Here is an 18,271-nt window from a genome sequence, read left to right as displayed (position 1 = left end):
TAAAGAATTGCCACAGCAAAAATAACGTAACTTAGTGTTGCTACATTTAAATATATGCTCGATTTAATTAAGTATCAATTTACATTTGATTTATCGTGATTGGTTTTTGTTTATACATAATATTAACTGAAACTAACAAAATTACAGACGTGGTGGCGATTATGTCGTATCCGATGGATTTTGGCTCATTTTACTTTCAAGACAGGGATAAGGTTGATATTGACTAAAATTGGTAAGCCGGTGGCGATCGAATTATATACACCATGGGTCATTATAACCCGACAGATTTTAACTACGCATTCATCATGGTCATGACATGGTCAGGTTATATGACTTTTGGTAAAATTGGGCAAAATATTTTTTTTGTGCTTGTGTGTGTTTTCTGCTCGCGACAAGTTGTTTATTTTGCGAGTTTCCTTTAAAAAATTAATGTCTGTCAGTAGGTGCGTCTAAATGAAGTCACATAGTGGCAGCGTCGCAGCCAAAACGGCGGTTTTGCTTAGTTATTTCAAAAACAAATTATCACAAGAATTGACAACATCTCTGAAACGAGACCGATTTCAGAAAACATTGTATGACATTTTAGTCTCTAAGTACAATCAAGAATACACGTTTAAAATATGTCGGGTTATATGAGCCCATTGTATAATTGTGTATACAAGCTTTTACACTTATATATGTATTAGGTATACTTGTACATGTCACTATGGCTAGTCAGATTATGTCAAGGTCATTGGAAGACACCAATGTAAAAGTCGAACAGAGAAGTCAAGTTTCTGTACTATCTTTTTTTCTGTGCTCAGCCCTTTACTAGAATTGCGAGCACCCCAGAGCTTCCCGGGTTAGGGTCAATTAGGCCCAGCCCTTAATTCGGGGGTGGGCTTGTAAGACATTTGTTAAGGACGTCATACCGGAACTTGATCTAGGGTAGGTTTAATGTAGTACTTGTAAGGATAGTTAAGAATAAAATGGTCATATATTTCTTATGTTTAGAATATAAATTAAAACAACAAACTCAAGACGTCGATTTTATGAAATAAGAACTTAAAAAAACGGACAAGTGAGAGTAGGACTCGCCCACCGAGGGTTCCGTACGTTTTAATTTTTTTGTTGTTACAGCGGCAACAGAAATACATCATCTGTGAAAATTTCAACTGTCTAACTATCACGGTTCATGACATACAGCCTGGTGTCAGACGGACAGACGGATGGACGGACAGAAGGACGGACGGACAGCGGAGTCTTAGTAATAGGGTCCCGTTTTACCCTTTGGGTATGGAACCCTAAAAACGTTAAATATTTATTCGTGATTCCAATGATATTATCCTAAAAAATCATACATAAACTAGCCTGCCTACTACTTATTTATATTAAAATGTGTTATTTTCTTCTGAATCATTCTAGTATAAGTGTTTTGCATTATAAATAAGGTACCCACTGAAAACTACCGCCTGTCATTAGGCCTAGTGACGGTCTTATTTTAAATAATACTGAGCAAAAAAGACGAAAGAAGCTACAGGGTGGACAAATAAGAATGATACACTTTGTTTTTAAATTTTAATTACATTAAGTGGAAATTTTACTAAATATTTTTTCATAAATATATTATTCAGGGCTGGCAATTGTATACGGAAGATAATTTCTGCCAAATGTCTACCACTAGCAGCAAGCAATTTTATCTCAAATGTTTCTGTTGTTTAAAACACGTTGTTTGCTCGATTAATTTTGAAAAAAAGTGACAGTGATTGGCACCCAAATTCCCCAAATTTTGCAGCTCTTGACTTATTTTTGTGGGGCTATCTAAAATTACGTGTCTATGCTAACGAGCTGATGAAATTTAAACAGTTAAAACCGACTATTCGACACAAATGTACTAAGATAATGCCCAAAATGTGCGAATAGATGCTGAACATTGGGATGATAAGAGCTTACATTTGCCTGCTGTTAGAGGTGGACATATGTCAGACATTCTGTTTCGCATGAATTTGCCAACCCTGAAGAATATATTTTTAAAACAATACTTAATAATTTTTGATCTTAATACAGTTCAAATTTAAAAACAAAATGTATACTTCTTATTTGCCCACCCTGTACAAGCTATATCTCTGAAGCAAACACGCTTTTAAGTTGATATTACCTACTTAATTCCTTTCGTCCGTTCGAAGTAAGCCATCTTTAAACTCGGTTTCTTATTACCTGTAAATAAAACAAAAACACAATTAAACATGACATAAATATTAACCAATACAAACAATTGAATACACTTTTTCTTCAAGTTAATATTGTTACAATTTCACGATTTATGTTAAATTAGATTTTAATCGCAACAAAAACATGAATGTGAAATGAGAGCAAAGACTCGCCGACAAAAGAATAGAGATGTACATGGGTGCCAAGTTCTGTGCTGTATAGAAAATCTTGAAATTATAAACGATTTGGCTCGCCTTTTTACCAACAAACCAAATTTTAGAAAGGTAACATAGTCAAGTATTTATAATATACGTAAAAACACATAACACTTAATTAATCTAATGACTATCAATATATAATTTTTTCCCTCGAATCAACAAATAATTTTTAGTTTTAAGATTTTCTCCTCTATATACAACTAATAGGTTTATTGATCTATAAGTCTAAATTAATCAAATAATTATCAATATATGATTGTTTCGTTGAATTACCAATCATTTTAAGTTTTCAGATTTTTCCTCAATATAACACCTAATAGTCTAACTTGATGCCAAATTTCAAGTTCTTAGGTCATCTGGAAGTGGGTTATGTTTTTGATAGGTTTTTGATTTAAAGTCAGTCAGTCACAAAAATACCGGTTTTTAAACGTTAATTTATCAATAACTGCTTGAGCTACATTCATGAAATGTTGTATTTTAGACAAACTAAGGGGCTTGAATAAAAGTGCCAAATTTTATGTGTGTAGGTGAAATAGTTTTCAAGTTGTGAAGAGGTCAAAAGTAGCTCGAAATGGTTCGTGTAATATTACACACGGTTACAGCGTCGCCAGTTCCTTTTTCTTTGAACTTGGCTGGACACGCTGCCGGGTGTCTAGATGAACTTATTTTAAAGTTTAAAAATCTGGTATTTTGTCAAGAATCCCAAGTTTATATTTATAAGCTGGCAAAGAACTGCACTAGTTAGTGGCTTTGGCAACTTTAAATTAGTTCAACACGTGCCTTGACAACATGTAAGAAGCTTGAGGCAAAGAAACCTCCAATAAACTAGTCCATTTTGAACCTTAATGACTTTGGAAGAGAGTCGAGAACTCGATAACCTGTTAATTTTGGAATATACATTTTGAGCAGCTAAAAAGTTTTTTAGATGTATTTTGAAACACATGACTCTTATTACGTCAATAGTTTTAATCTTAGTTAAATCTTTTCTGAAGATTTACGTACGGTCACGGACTTTAATTGTTGATCCACCTAAGGTTCTTCGCTAATTTGGATTGACAACCATAACGGTATGAAATGTCCAATGTAAAGTAACAAGTTAAAGTCCGCGGCTGTATCATAATAAGATCATAATTGTGACAAATGGTTAAATCTGAATAAAGCTCATTATTTACACTATCTACTTCCTTTTGCGTACCTATATAAATTTAACTTAAGAAACTAGGAACAAACGAACTATTCGTTAAAATGTACAAGATTTAATAAATAAACACTTAATTTATATAATAGTACATTGTGCAACGAGGGGTTAAGTGAAATTTTGGATACGAGGGTGGTCATTCCGATACGATACAATAAATAAATTCCCGACAGCTGCAGGCTGGAGGGAATTAAAGACCCGAGTTTGCAATATTCTTACCCCCCAGAGTTACACACAATGTTTTTCATCACACTTGCGAAGAAAAAACTAAATTTTAAGCGAAATAATTCTAAAATATGGTGACATATCAAATTTTCGTCCGCCATTTTGTAATTTCTCGACAGGTTAGGCATCGAAGGCACAGACTTATTCGGTATTCTGCCATGATTGAAAATTATGTAAAAATATTAAATGATAAACGTCAGTATTTTAAAAGTAAAATTCATTTATGCTACTTGGTTTGGATGAATAATAATTTAAATAAAAAAACCTCCATGAAATAAGATCTTTTTCGAGCAAGTGTGATGAAAAAATGTTGAATTTACTCCTCTTCACAAAGGCTAAGTCAACTTTACCTTCAAAGAATTAAAATTCTCTTAGATTCCTAATTGAACCAAACCAAGTGCTCTTTACGGAAAACTCATCGAAAAAAAGAACCCTAATAAAACTCCTCAAGGCTTATTTTAGGGTGAATGTCGAAAGGTTTTCTGTCAGCATTTTTGTAATGACCTCTTAGCAATTCAGATGATATCAAAATAATTGTAAATTGAAGAGTTTCGAACTCTAGAGGTCTATTAAAATAATTATATTCGAAATTGATCTAAGCCAGAAGGCATTAGATACGATTATTATCTCGTGCTAAAAACGTACCTACGTATATCCCATGGAAGTTTTATATTCTCCTAAAATAGTACATTACGATACAAGTGCGAAAAATAGGAAATTCAAAACGAGTGGCGATAAATTAAAACACGACCGAAGGGAGTGTTTTAAATCGACACGAGTTGCGAATTACCTATTCGCACATGTATCTTACAACGTTTTACAGTACATATGGCCCTTTAAATGTTCGACACAGTAACGTAATATGCTACTTCTCGCACTAGTGCTATAAAGTAGCCCCATATGTACTGTAATATTTATATCTTATGATTATGAATCTTGGATTTTACTTACAAGTTAACCTTGAGTTGTACCGATAAATAAATAAAAAATGCTTTAGCGGTAAATCTTAAAAGAAAACAAAAACAGTTATTTATGTCAGATTAGAATAGATATATGTATTATTATTGCTATGTGTTATGTTCAATTAAAAGCGCAAATACAATAATAGTAAAAAAACAAGAAATAAAAAGTAAACAAAATATGACTGCAGCCACGAAATGACCCGCCTCAGCATGGTAAGTCACGTCTGAAAATATCGATACGAACTAAGTCCCAAAAATATGTATACACGACCTTATTACCCATAAGGTGTATTATTGTACATTATACATATTTATGGCACTTTATCGTCCGTATTTATATTCTCAGACGCGACCGTAATGGTCTATTAGCCGAGATCTATTCCGATAGGATTTTCTTGTACATAACACAGTAAGTAACATTTTACGTCGCAGTTGTCTATGCATTGAATAGACCTCCGGGGCTTATTTATATCTTCCGCCTGAGCCATTGAGATATGTGCAAAAATCTGATACTTTACCCACAAATTACTATAAATTAATTAATTTAGTAACAAAGAGACATGCTGTTAGTAAGTTTACTACCAATAAGATCATACCATTGTAATTATAGTGAGTATATTTTTATTTTTAATTTTTATTCCATGTTAAAATAAACTAGTATTATCAAAGAGTGTGCCATAAACTTTTATAGGCGTTTGCCTGAGAAAGTAGTCTTATAATTGTGATTTGTAAGTTTCTGGTTTATTGTACAGCATAATACCTTGTATATTTGAATGATCGAGTATTAAAGAAGGACTCCGTTTCAGCTTGGGCAAAAATGCTTCGTATATTCGGATGTTCTCCTCTACGGGTTGCATTCCTTAACCGATTCTCGTGAAATTTTGTTAGCAGATTAAATAGTTACATAGATATTTATTCGTTTCGTTTATTGCAAAATGACTTAGGGCCCGATTCGAACAATGATTTAGAGATGCGTTAGTTCTTGGAAAGAGATTGAAAAGATCGATAACTAAACGATATGTCAAAATTGACGTTAACTTTGATTCCGGTCTTATTTCAATAAGACATCAATAAGAGATGGTTTAGAGATCTAAGCAAGATCTAAGTGACTTCTCGAAAGCTCATAAACGTGATTGGTCGTGGAGCATACTTGTCAATTTTGACAGATAATTTAATACGTCAAATTATGAAAACATGTCTTAAAAATGGCGAAGTCGGGTCAAGAATGTTTGTTTTTGTTATTTTGCTCGATGATAATATTTAAACTGTTAGCTTATACTGCAGTAAACTAACGTGGAAGTGTGCAGCTAATGAAGAATTAGTCTTGAAACCATTCTTTAGTCAACAGTCAACACCCGGCACTCCATCCATTGTGGCTATTTGTTAATAAAAACCAGCGATCACTTTACTAAAAGCAACTACGGGACAACTTTATCCCCTATGAGAACAGTTCCTGGCGAAATCGTCATTAACTAGGTAAATGGAAAACATAAATCTATATATCGTGCCCTCACGAAACAAAGGTTCTCCGAAGCAGATTCATCCCCTGTTCAAGCTAAAAGATGATTCGTTCGTGCTAAGTATCAATGGACTAGCAGACTTAGAATCCTAGAGGAAGGCAGCCTGGGGTCGCAAGAGTGTCACGACAAACTTTTGGAAGTGTTGACGTCGTGGTTGTTCGCGCCGCCTGGTTCCAGCTAGTTACTCATTTAGGTACACGTGGACTGTCAAGATAATAATTTTATTTGTGGTGATTTAAGATAAAGTGATAGTGCCTCTTTTGTTTGTGTTACCTCAATTACAGGTTTGCTATATGTAAGACTATCTAAAATTATTTTAATTCAGAAAATCCGTACACTGTCTTGTGATGACCCATTTAAATATAGGCACTTACCCATCAGTTAGTAACAAACTAAAAACAATGTTGCCTTGTATGACACAAAATTGCTTCTTTCCACTATCTGATTAGTTGTAGGTACATACATAATATTGTACACTAACTTGTCTGCTTATGAGTTACAAATTGTTTCATAATAACTCAATACCCTTATAGTATATACGAAAGTGATCAATATAGTAAGTTATAATGTTTAAATATTAGGCAAAATAATATTTTACTGAATAAACTCCAAATCAGATGAGCGGCCCAAACGGGTCAATATTCTAAGTTATAGATAGACTAGCTAAAGAATGGGTTTTCTCATCTTTCTTCTAATAATGATCTGTAGTACCATTAACTTACTTTGGTGGGTCCTAGTGGGAATGATTATTCTCAGTTGTTACCAGTAAAATATTTTAATGTTCAATATTCACAAAAATATATAACACATAAATATACAGTGAGTTATTTTTTCCTTTGAAAGCCGTTTCAGTAAACGGCTCCAGAACTGAAAAAACATTTTAAAACAAAAAGGTATGAAATTAATAGTTCTTCAAAAAACATTCTAACAATACAGCTACTTCATAATTAAGTTTCTAGTATGTTAATACTGATAATTAAACATTTCAAATTTGTTTCTGTAGTTACCTCCTTCTCCTACTCCTCTGGAGTTTCAGGCGTACATAGGCTACGGAGACTGCTTATCATCAGGCGGGCCGTATGCTTGTTTGCCACTGACTTAGTATAAAAACCTGTAGTAAAATAAGAACAAATCAGCGGTGCCACTATGGTTCTATTTTTATCACTTGTCACTATGCCCATCACTTTCGCACTTACATACATACTTGTTAGAATGTGACAGGCGTGGTGACAAATGATAAAGAGTTGACCTTAGCCCTACAGAGAAAGTTAAACTACAATCATTAGTCTTATCAGCGGTGGCATCATGGCTCCATTTTTATCACTTGTCACTATGCCTGTCACTTTCGCGCTTACATATTTGTTAGAACGTGACAGACTTGGTGACAAATGATAAAGAGTCGACCATCTTAGCCCTACAGGTCTTATCCATTAAATAAGTGCGAGAAAATTTACTTATCTTAGATGAGTTTTCTGTTTATTTTTTTTCTTTGATGACTCATTCTTTGATAATTTATTTTGACATTTATTAGTGATCTCATGTGTAATATAAGAATTGCTTCATTGTTAATAATAATATAATATGTTATGAGTTATGATTATGAATAATAAGATATTATATGCTGTGCCCTTGCAGGGTCCATGTGAGACATTGTATATCATGTATAACATCTATACTGTACCATGGTTGCAATAAAGAATGATTATGATTATGATTTAGTACATTGTGTAGTCCATACTAATATTTACTGTTGAAAACAACACATTTGTTATTATTTATGATTGGATTTTATATATATATATATTTTTTTTTTTTTTTTTTTTTTTTTTATTATACGACATTATTACACAAATTGACTAAGTCCCACAGTAAGCTCAATAAGGCTTGTGTTGAGGGTACTTAGGCAACGATATATATAATATACAAATATTTATAAATACTTAAATACATAGAAAACACCCATGACTCAGGAACAAATATCCATGCTCATCACACGAATACATGCCCTTACCAGGATTTGAACCCGGGACCATCAGCTTCGTAGGCAGGGTCACTACCCACTAGGCCAAACCGGTCGTCGTCGTATTTATTTACTGGGTTAGATGTGTTTGACTGCTTTTTATCTGAACCAAAAACCCAATAATTGGTATAAAATAATAGTTTGTTATGTTTATTTAAGCAAGGCCTGTACTTTCAAGGTAGTAAATAAAAAATTAAAAAAGAAATATTTTTTATTTCTATAGTTCATAAATAATGCTCCTTTTGTGACCGATCAGAAAGACACTTTACCCCCAATTTTAAATTCTACATTGTAGTGCAGAGATTGTTAGCAGAAGTTGCTAAATTGCTACCTAGGTTTATGGTTGAAACATTCAAAATATTTTAGAGGATAGTGGACGACCACTTCCCCCATTTTCCTCCCTCAATATTGACATTATGAATAATATTTTTAAACAATTTCATGTATATTAACCATATATAGCTATGCCCCTTTGTTTTCCTCTTTTCGATTTATTATTATTAGGTATAAGATAGGAGCAAAATGAGAAGGTACTTAGCATCGCACGTTTACCCAGTATCACAGCAGTCTTGAAACAGAGACGCTTACGGTGGTTGGGGCACGTGCACAGGATGGAGCCCTCTCGTTTGCCACGTAAGGGCTCCTCTACACGATGGCCCAGCGTAGGCCAGTCCAAGGGACGCAGCTATGCGGTGAAATGAGATAGCAATATCACTTGCTCCCTCTAACGCATAAATGCGTCCCTAGGACTGGCCTACGCTGGGCCATCATGTAGAGGAGCCATAAGACTATCCTAAGCGAAGTAGCGCACGCGAAACGACCGGTTGGGCGACCAATGCTTCGTTTAAAGGATAGCGCAAAGCGAGATATGTTGTCCTTCCGGATCGATCCCACCAACTGGGAAAGGGAGGCTGAAGACCGCGAGCACTGGAGGAAGACCCTGGGAGATGGAGTAGTTGCACACGATGAAGCATGGCTTAAACTCCTTCACACTAGGCGAGAACTGAGACACCAGCGCGCTGTTTTCCCACCTTCGTCACCGGGCATGACATTCTCCTGCCCGCCATGCGGTCGCGGCTGCCGCTCTCGAATTGGGCTTACTAGTCATTTACGTAAGTGCCTTAATGTTATGGGCGCTGTTCAAACCATCATTTAATTGATGTTAAAGGCCAAATGATGTGGAACAAAATACAAATTCCATACAATTATCAAAAACACTTATAATATTTGAAAAATCTTAAAAAATCAAACAAAGGGGCATACGTATTATTTATATACATAAAAGGGTGTAGCAGGATAGCCTAGGAAAAATTGCCCCCAGCGATTTTGGGCCGAAACTGTAATCATACGATGCCTTTTGGGGAGGTTATACTCTGCACAAAGTTTCATCCCTCTGTTACCCCCTGGGGGTGAAAAACACCCGATTAACCCCAAAACTGTTTTAATTATTTTTTCCTAAACTATGAAAGTGACGAATTTCAAATTTCGTACAAATATTAATAAGACTAAAAGCTATGTGCTAAAAAAATATTAACCCCCTAACCATTTAAATTCTTGTAAAAAAAACAAAAATGAAAAAAGAATCATCCTGTATCTCAAGTTTGGCTCACGGTACACACACCATTATTTTTTTTAAATGTACCAATTTATATTCTATATTATATAAAAGTTTCATGGACCTACTCCAGAAGGAACATTGCGAAATTAAAATAAACGTACTATTTCGTAGCCACTAATCATTATACTCGTATCATGCTTAATACGCAACGTCTCGGACCCGAAACCAAGATAATTTTAAAAAACCGGCCAAGAGCATGTCGGGCCACGCTCAGTGTAGGGTTCCGTAGTTACTCTTCCGTCACAATAAGCTAAACTGGAGCTTTAAGTATAGTAAATTGTTAACCAAGGGATGAAACGGTACCTTTCACGCGAGTTAAACAAATAGGCAAATTTGCATAATCAGTACCTAATTAAAGTATGTCTTTTTACTATGAAGGGGAAACTTTTTGCGATAACTCAAAAACAGCTAAACTGATCATGTCCGCTATAGTTTTCATTTAATGTCTTTCTTAAGCTCTACTTCCACGATTTTTTTTTCATTTTTTTTGGACCTATGGTTCAAAAGTTAGAGGGGGGGGGACACATTTTTTTTTCTTTCGGAGCGATTATCTCCGAATATATTCACTTTATCAAAAAATGTTTGTTGAAGACCCCTATTAGTTTTGAAATACCTTTCCAACGATACTCCACACTGTAGGATTGAAGCAAAAAACACCCCCACTTTACGTGAAGGGGAGGTACCCTCAAAAAAAAAAATTAGATTTTATTGTACGACTTTGTCGGCTTTATTGATTTACATATACTAACGACCTCGGAGCAAAGCCTCGGACAGACAGACAGACAGGCAGACGGACATGGCGAAACTATAAGGGTTCCTAAGTTGACTACGGAACCCTAAAAATGTTTTTATAAATACAAATGAGTTTGATTCATACTTCTTTATCCCCACCTTTTTCAAATCGGGCACGAGCAGCGCCAGCGGTCGGTTGCAAGCCATTGTTTATTAATAATGCAAGGCTCTTAGTGGGAGTTCAATGAATAGTACGCACCAAAGAGCCAATACATATTAATTTCGCAATGTTATTCCTTCTGGAGTAGGTCCATGAAACTTTTGTATCATGTAGAATATAAACTGGTTCATTTTTGAAAAAAAAAATGGTGTGGTACCATGAGCCAAACTTGATATACAGGTTGATTCTTTTTTTATTTTTGTTTTTTTTACAAGAGTTTAAATGGTTAGGGGGTTAATATTTTTTTAGCACATAGATCAATCATAGATCTTATTAATATTTGTACAAAATTTGAAATTCGTCACTTTCATAGTTTAGGAAAAAATAATTAAAACAGTTTTGGGGTTAGTCGGGTGTTTTTTCACCCCCAGGGGGTAACAGAGGGATGAAACTTTGTGCAGAGTATAACCTCCCCAAAAGGAATCGTTTGATTACAGTTTCGGCCCAAAATCGCTGGGGCAATTTTTCCTAGGCTATCCTGCTACAATTGGAAAATCAATATATTTAAATTTTTCATTGCAATAATTTTCATATAATGTCAATTGTGCTGCGTCACGCTCTCCCCAAATAATCTTATTACATAAGTACTATATTACTTGTAATATTATTATTTCTAATTAAATTTAAATTACAAACTAATTCTAACGGATGATGGTCCGACCAGTACACGTCATAATGTATTTTTATACTCCGTATTAGTTTCCGTGCCGCTTCAGATACTACACAGTGATCCAGCCAGCTTTTAGTACCATTAATATCACTAACATAGGTGTATGTATCCGAGGCCACTCCTAGAATGTCTATGTCCGCACATTGCCATCTAACATCCGCACAAAAGTCTAACAACTCCTTACCGAATCGTCTGCCCGGGTGAGCGTTGAAATCCCCTAATATGAAGACGCAGTCTACCTGGCACTCCTCCACTATTGCCGCCATTTCCCCTAGGCATTCCGTAAATTCGGTAAGAGTCTCCGCAGAATCGACGGGCATGTACACAGAGAACACCAAGAGCGAACGATCCGATAACACTATCTTTACAGCAGCGAGTCGCGCACTTTTACAATGCACAATCGAAACCGATGTAAATAAACATTTCCGCCACAATAACGCCACACCGTGCACCGCCGTACGGCCTACCGCGTAAAATCCCAGCTCCAGTATCGACCGCCGATGCTACACCCTTTCGTAAAAATATTGTCACCGAAATTTAAATGCGACTTTCCTCAGTGAGACAAGCTTTCGTCATAATGATGATGCCTTTCATTCATGAATGTAAATAAATGTGGTTAACTTTACTTGATGTTTAATTTTATTAACCTTTAATAATGAACTCACTACTGAGGTGAAAAGTTGCGTGTCACACGAGAGCAGTTATTTTACATCTCGTGTTTTTAACTCCCTCGCTACGCTCAAGATTCTAACTTAGAATCACTCGCTTCGTGATGCAATTATAGAATCTTTCGCTTACTCAAAATCAACACTCGCAAGAAAAACCAACTTTCCTGTCTTGTTGCACAAATAACTATGTACAGTACATATGGTGCTACTTTACCGCACTAGTGCGAAAATTAGCGTATTACGTTACTGTGTCGAACATTTAAAGGCCCATATGTACTGTAAAACGTTGTACGATACATGTGCAAATAGGTAATTCGCAACTCGTGCCGATTTAAAACACTCCCTTCGGTCGTGTTTTAATTTATCGCCACTCGTTTCGAATTTCCTATTTTCGCACTAGTATCGTAATGTACTATTACAGTACATACGGTGCTACTATAGTGTTACGCACTAGTGTGTAAATTAGCACATTATGTAACTAAGTATGTCGAAAATTTAAAGGGTCATATGTACTGTAAAACGTTGTACGACACATGTGCGAATAGGTAATTCGCAACTCTTGTCGATTTAAAAGACTCCCTTCGGTCGTGTTTCAATTTATCGCCACTAATGTATCGTAAATAACTATTATACAATCGTGATATAATAAATAAATATTATAGGACATTATTACACAAATTGACTAAGTCCCACAGTAAGCTCAATAAGGCTTGTGTTGAGGGTAATTGGTTAGTCTTATTTGCAGGCAATAACGGACCAGCGTTGGACCAAAAATGTTACGTCATGGAAAGGGCCACTAGGGAAACGGGGTATAGGAAAACCTGTTACTAGATGGGAAGACGAAATAAAAAATATAGCTGGTCAAAACTGGATGCGAATAGCTCAAGATAGAGATGAGTGGAAAACTCTGGAGGAGGCCTTCACCTGTGAAGACGGGGTTCTTGCTACATATTAAAATTCATTTTGAAATAGTTTTAGAGCTGCCATTGGGAAGCTATAAGTAATTAAGTTTGCTTATAGTTTTTTGATGTTGGTTCTAAAATTATTTTAACTTAACTCTAAACAACAATGTTAAAATGTTAAAATTTCGCAAGAAATAAAAGGCTATTTTATTTTATTTATTTATTATTTATTTGCAGGTTCATACATTTGCCATTTAATGCAAGTAGCTAATGTATGAACTCGCAATAAACACTAATCAATGTATAAACAGACCCCAATGTCAGCCTCACATACCTGAATGGGCTGTGTGCCACACTTTCCCATGCTGACCTTACATGAAGTTGAATTGAACATAGGTACAGTTAGCTGCAAAAAGTATGTATCGAAAGAATTGTACTTGGTACTACACTCTTATTACGCTGCGGGCTTAGCATGGTCTTAGTTATCACGCGATATGGTGACAATCTTGTTGTTAAAATGACAGTTTTCTTCGATTTTATCGTTCACACTACGGTTGCAGACGATAATAGGAGTTATCCACATTTGACAGCGATAGATGACAATCGACAATTTGCATAACATGGTCGTCGGATAATTTGACACATTATCCCATTTTGGCAGTTCAATATAGTTAATTTTATCTACGTGCTTCTTAGGTCACGACAAGCGTTGTCGTGGATGCAAAGCTCATGAAAAAACCTATGTTAAGGTATAAATTATCAGTAAGTATCCGTTTTTCTATGATTTTATTGAGTGTTAGTTATTGAGTGTTAGTTAGTTAGTTAGTAGTGTAACTCCTCTGGAGTTGCAGGTGTACATAGGCTACGGAGACTGCTTACCATCAGGCGGGCCGTATGCTTGTTTGCCACCGACGTAGCAAAAAAAAAAAAGTTCCGCTGCATATAATATTGTCAATATTTTCTTTGCAGGGATGTCGAGATTTTTTTTCTTCCAGCTCGCAACTGCTGCAGAGGAAAAAGAAAGAAGAAGGATTCAGCGACGATCTTTGAGGGACGCTGCAAACCCCTTTGATATGCCGGACGAAGAGTTCCGTCATATATACAGAGTACGAAAGGAGTTAGTGTTATATATTTGTGAAGAACTCAACGCCGACCTCCAGCCTCACAAGGGTGATGAATTGCCATCTCACCTTAAGGTAAAGCTATAATATTGCAGTGTTGCTCATATAGTACCAAAAGTTTGTATGTTAAGATACCGCACAATCACACAAAATTAGCTGATACAAATATTTGGGTGAAATTGTTGTTTATAACATAACAGAGGTGCTACATTATACCTTAAAATTTAAATATTTCTTAAGCGAAAAAAATTACTTAAATAATTAAGCTGTGTACAACTACTTAAATAAGATTCTAACAGCATTACATCTGCTGGCTGATGGCAATTATCAACACGGGACTGGTCAGGATCATGGTTTATCTATTGGTCAGACGACTGTAAGCCACAGTATCTCGAACAATTTGTAGATGCTGTGAACAGAAGGTATGTTTATTGGACCACTGAACTACTAGGCATCAAAAACTGTGAGAGTATACTAGGGCTATCTTAGTAGTTTTTACTTTTTTGAATAAGCATCAGTGTTGATGTATTGTGTAATGAGATAGGTATTGTTTGATAGTTATGTTCAGGTAGTTAGTTACATTGGATACATAATCTGGAATTGCAATACTAGCTAGGTTTGACTAAGGTTAAGTTCTAAAACGTGTCATCTAAAATATGCTCCTTTTTACAGACTTAAAGACCAATGGATAATAGTTTTTCCTGGAACTGATCGGTCCCGACGATCAGTTGCCTCAGGATTTGAGGATGCATATGGTCTGCCAAATATCTTGGGTGTAGTAGACTGCACTCAAGTGAAAATATTTCCCACCTGTGCCACACGGAGTGCAATATCTGAATCGGAAAGGCGTTCACGCTCTTAATGTACAGCTAGTAAGTTTCAATTTTAGTTACAAATAATGATTTTTTTATATTAATCATAAAATCCTCATCACTGACCACAATGTATGTATATTATAATTAAATAAAGAAATATAAATACTATGGGACAATCTAACACAAATCGACTAAGATAATGATGTACCTAATCTAGATTGATTATAATAATTCATTAAAATAATAACTTATATGTTACTACTTGGTTGTCACCAATTCTCAAATAAGAATATAAATAACCTTATATCTTCAGATTGCAGATGTCAACTGTAAGATCTTGGCAGTAAACACGAGGTTTCCTGGCCGTGTGCACGACTCTTTCATATTTAACAATTCGTCCATTTAGGATGAATTAAGAAGATTGTACAATGGCCACATTGGGGAGTATTTCCTTCTGGGTAAGCAGAAAATTGTGTATCTGTACCTAGTGTAAATTTATTCGATGGGGAGACGTGACGTACGCGTTTGCGTTAACTGTCATTTTGTATGGAATTTTGAGTTTCCAAAACATCCCGCTTGGCGCGCTGTTTCTAAATCCCTTAGCACCACTTGCACCATTTCACTAACTCGGGGTTAACTGGTTAACCCTGGAGTTACCATGTTACCAGTACAATTTCACATTGGGTTAACGGTTTAACCGGTTAACCCCGGGTTATTGGAATGGGGCAAGTGCATGTTAGTAAATGTACTAAGATCACGACCACAGAATAAATAGTTCATGACTAAGTTAATATACCTATCATAATGTAAATAACCGGCCAAGAGCATGTCGGGCCACGCTCAGTGTAGGGTTCCGTAGTTACTCTTCCGTCACAATAAGCTAAACTGGAGCTTAAAGTGTAGTAAATGGTACCTTTCACCCGAGTTAAACAAATAGGCAAATTTGCATAATCAGTACCTAATTAAAGAAGTCTTTTTACTATGAAGGGAAAACTTTTTGCGATAACTCAAAAACAGCTAAACTGATCATGTCCGCTATAGTTTTCATTTAATGTCTTTCTTAAGCTCTACTTCCACGATTTTTTTCATATTTTTTGGACCTATGGTTCAAAAGTTAGAGGGGGGGGACACATTTTTTTTTTTTCTTTCGGAGCGATTATCTCCGAATATATTCACTTTATCAAAAAATGTTTCTTGAAAACCCCTATTAGTTTTGAAAGACCTTTCCAACGATACCCCACACTTTAGGGTTGAAGCGAAAAAAAAAATTCACCCCCACTTTACGTGTAGGGGAGGTACCCTAAAAAAAATTAAAATTTTAGATTTTATTGTACGACTTTGTCGGCTTTATTGATTTATATATCCATGCCAAATTTCAGCTTTCTAACACTAACGACCACGGAGCAAAGCCTCGGACAGACAGACAGACGGACATGGCGAAACTATAAGGGTTCCGTTTTATGCCATTTGGCTACGGAACCCTAAAAAGGCATAAGCAAGGGGGAAGTTTCGTTAGTTGTTCAGATGATTAAGTATTATGTAACCAAAAAATAATAATTTCAGGTGACTCGGGGTATGCTCTTGAGCCATGGCTCATGACGCCAGTGCTGAATCCTGCCCCGGGAAGCCCAGAAGCAAGGTACACGGTCTGGCACTGTCGCGTGCGCAACACGATCAAGCGTACCAATGGGTACCTCAAAAACGTATTCCGGTGCCTGGGCCACGACCGCGTCTTACACTACAGCCCGACGAAGGCATCGTCAATAATAAATGCATGTTGCGTAGTATACAACATAATGCAACATTATAGGTAAGTGAGCTTAACATTGCAGATTCTCATCAGTGATAGAGAGGTTAGATAAGTAACGAAATTTTCTTGTTTCGCGGTAGACCCTCAGGGCCTCCGCTAGCTGACGCGGACGCCCGCCGCGTGCGCACGCTCGCGGGTCCTGCTCCCAGGCCAATTCCGTCGCACGCGCCCGCGCCACTTAGCGCTATTCATACAATTTGTTATTAGACGGGGCGTCCGTTCGGATAATCCGCGTCAGCTAGCGGAGGCCCTCAGATTGTGATGGATTGTGGTAGTTGTGACCCCTACGCAGAGTTTCGCGTAATATTCCCTATTAAATGAAGATAAGGGCAAATGGAATAAATTTCATTGTTCAGCGATTGATGAAGAAAGTTTCACATTTTTACTCTTTATAGTGATGATTAGATTTCTTCTTTAAATTCTAATATTCTTACCGATGTTCTCCTTTTTCTTGCAGAAATGTTCCCGAGGAAATCGTAGGAGATATTGATGAAGACGCTCCTCAAGAACTTCCTCATCGTCATGCGCAAAACGGACTACTATTAAGAGTGGCGCAGGAAAAGCGTGCGCGTCTAATAAATACATATTTTGCTTATTACTATGTTTTATTCTGATACAAATACCTACCTAATATACAAAACGTAGAAAAATGCGCAATGCTTTAGATTCCCTTAACTTTGTTATGGCTACAGGAAAAATGGGAAAGAGTTAACCATATTATAAAATGTGTATGAACCAAATCCCTTTTTCCCGCTCTATGTAGTAATATACTAAATAAGTATGTATTTTCTTTCAAGAAATGTAATCAGAACATTATTTTACTAATAAAACACAGTTTTCAAAATCAGTAAACTTTAATTCCTTTTGCTCGGAAAACAAATAGGTAAAAACTCAAAAACGCCCCGAAAACCCCCATATAGCAAATTTAATTGAAATCATTTGAGCCATTTTCGAGATCACCGTAATCATTGACATATATCTAAGGACGGGCCTTATGGGCAATAAGAATAACCGGTCAAGTGCGAGTTCGTTTACCTCGCACACCGAGGGTTCCGTACAAACTTCAAATTTTCTCATGAAAGACTTGACCAATGTAAAAAAAAACAATTTTTATTCTTAAACTTCGGAGATGAGAGAGGGGGGGGGGGATGGTATTATTTTCACATTTTCCTTCATACGTAAATTTTTTTTTTCACAATGAAAATAAAAAATTGTTTTGTAATTTTCAATTTGAGCTCTTTCAAATGATACCCCACTTGACCTATTTAACTAGACTTTGCAATTTTACCCCCTCTTCATATTGGGAATTTTCCATTATTAATACTTACAAATAAAATAAAATAAATACACATCCAATATGTTTGGGTCAGCGTTATTCATTA

General features: G+C 35.9%; 1 protein-coding gene and 1 long non-coding RNA gene across 12 annotated transcripts in view; one reads left to right on the top strand and one right to left on the bottom strand.

Moving 5' to 3' along the window:
• Positions 1 to 18,271, bottom strand: part of LOC133522589 (liprin-alpha-1) — a 282,899-nt gene that overhangs the window by 153,529 nt on the left and 111,099 nt on the right. The window lies entirely within an intron of this gene.
• LOC133522596 (uncharacterized) lies at positions 11,257 to 17,484 on the top strand. 3 transcript variants are annotated; one of them, XR_009800090.1, is made up of 3 exons: positions 11,257 to 14,339; positions 14,937 to 16,718; positions 17,347 to 17,484. It is a non-coding gene; the product is annotated as an uncharacterized LOC133522596 (long non-coding RNA). The 3 variants fall into 3 exon arrangements; XR_009800091.1 differs by lacking the exon at positions 11,257 to 14,339 and having other exon boundaries at positions 14,898 to 15,136; positions 15,393 to 16,718; XR_009800089.1 differs by lacking the exon at positions 11,257 to 14,339 and having other exon boundaries at positions 14,898 to 16,718.

The sequence above is a fragment of the Cydia pomonella genome, chromosome 11 (genome assembly GCF_033807575.1).
Source record: "Cydia pomonella isolate Wapato2018A chromosome 11, ilCydPomo1, whole genome shotgun sequence".
Taxonomy (NCBI): domain Eukaryota; kingdom Metazoa; phylum Arthropoda; class Insecta; order Lepidoptera; family Tortricidae; genus Cydia; species Cydia pomonella.
Note: the sequence above shows the minus strand (reverse complement) of the source record. Positions and strands in the feature narration are given on the sequence as shown.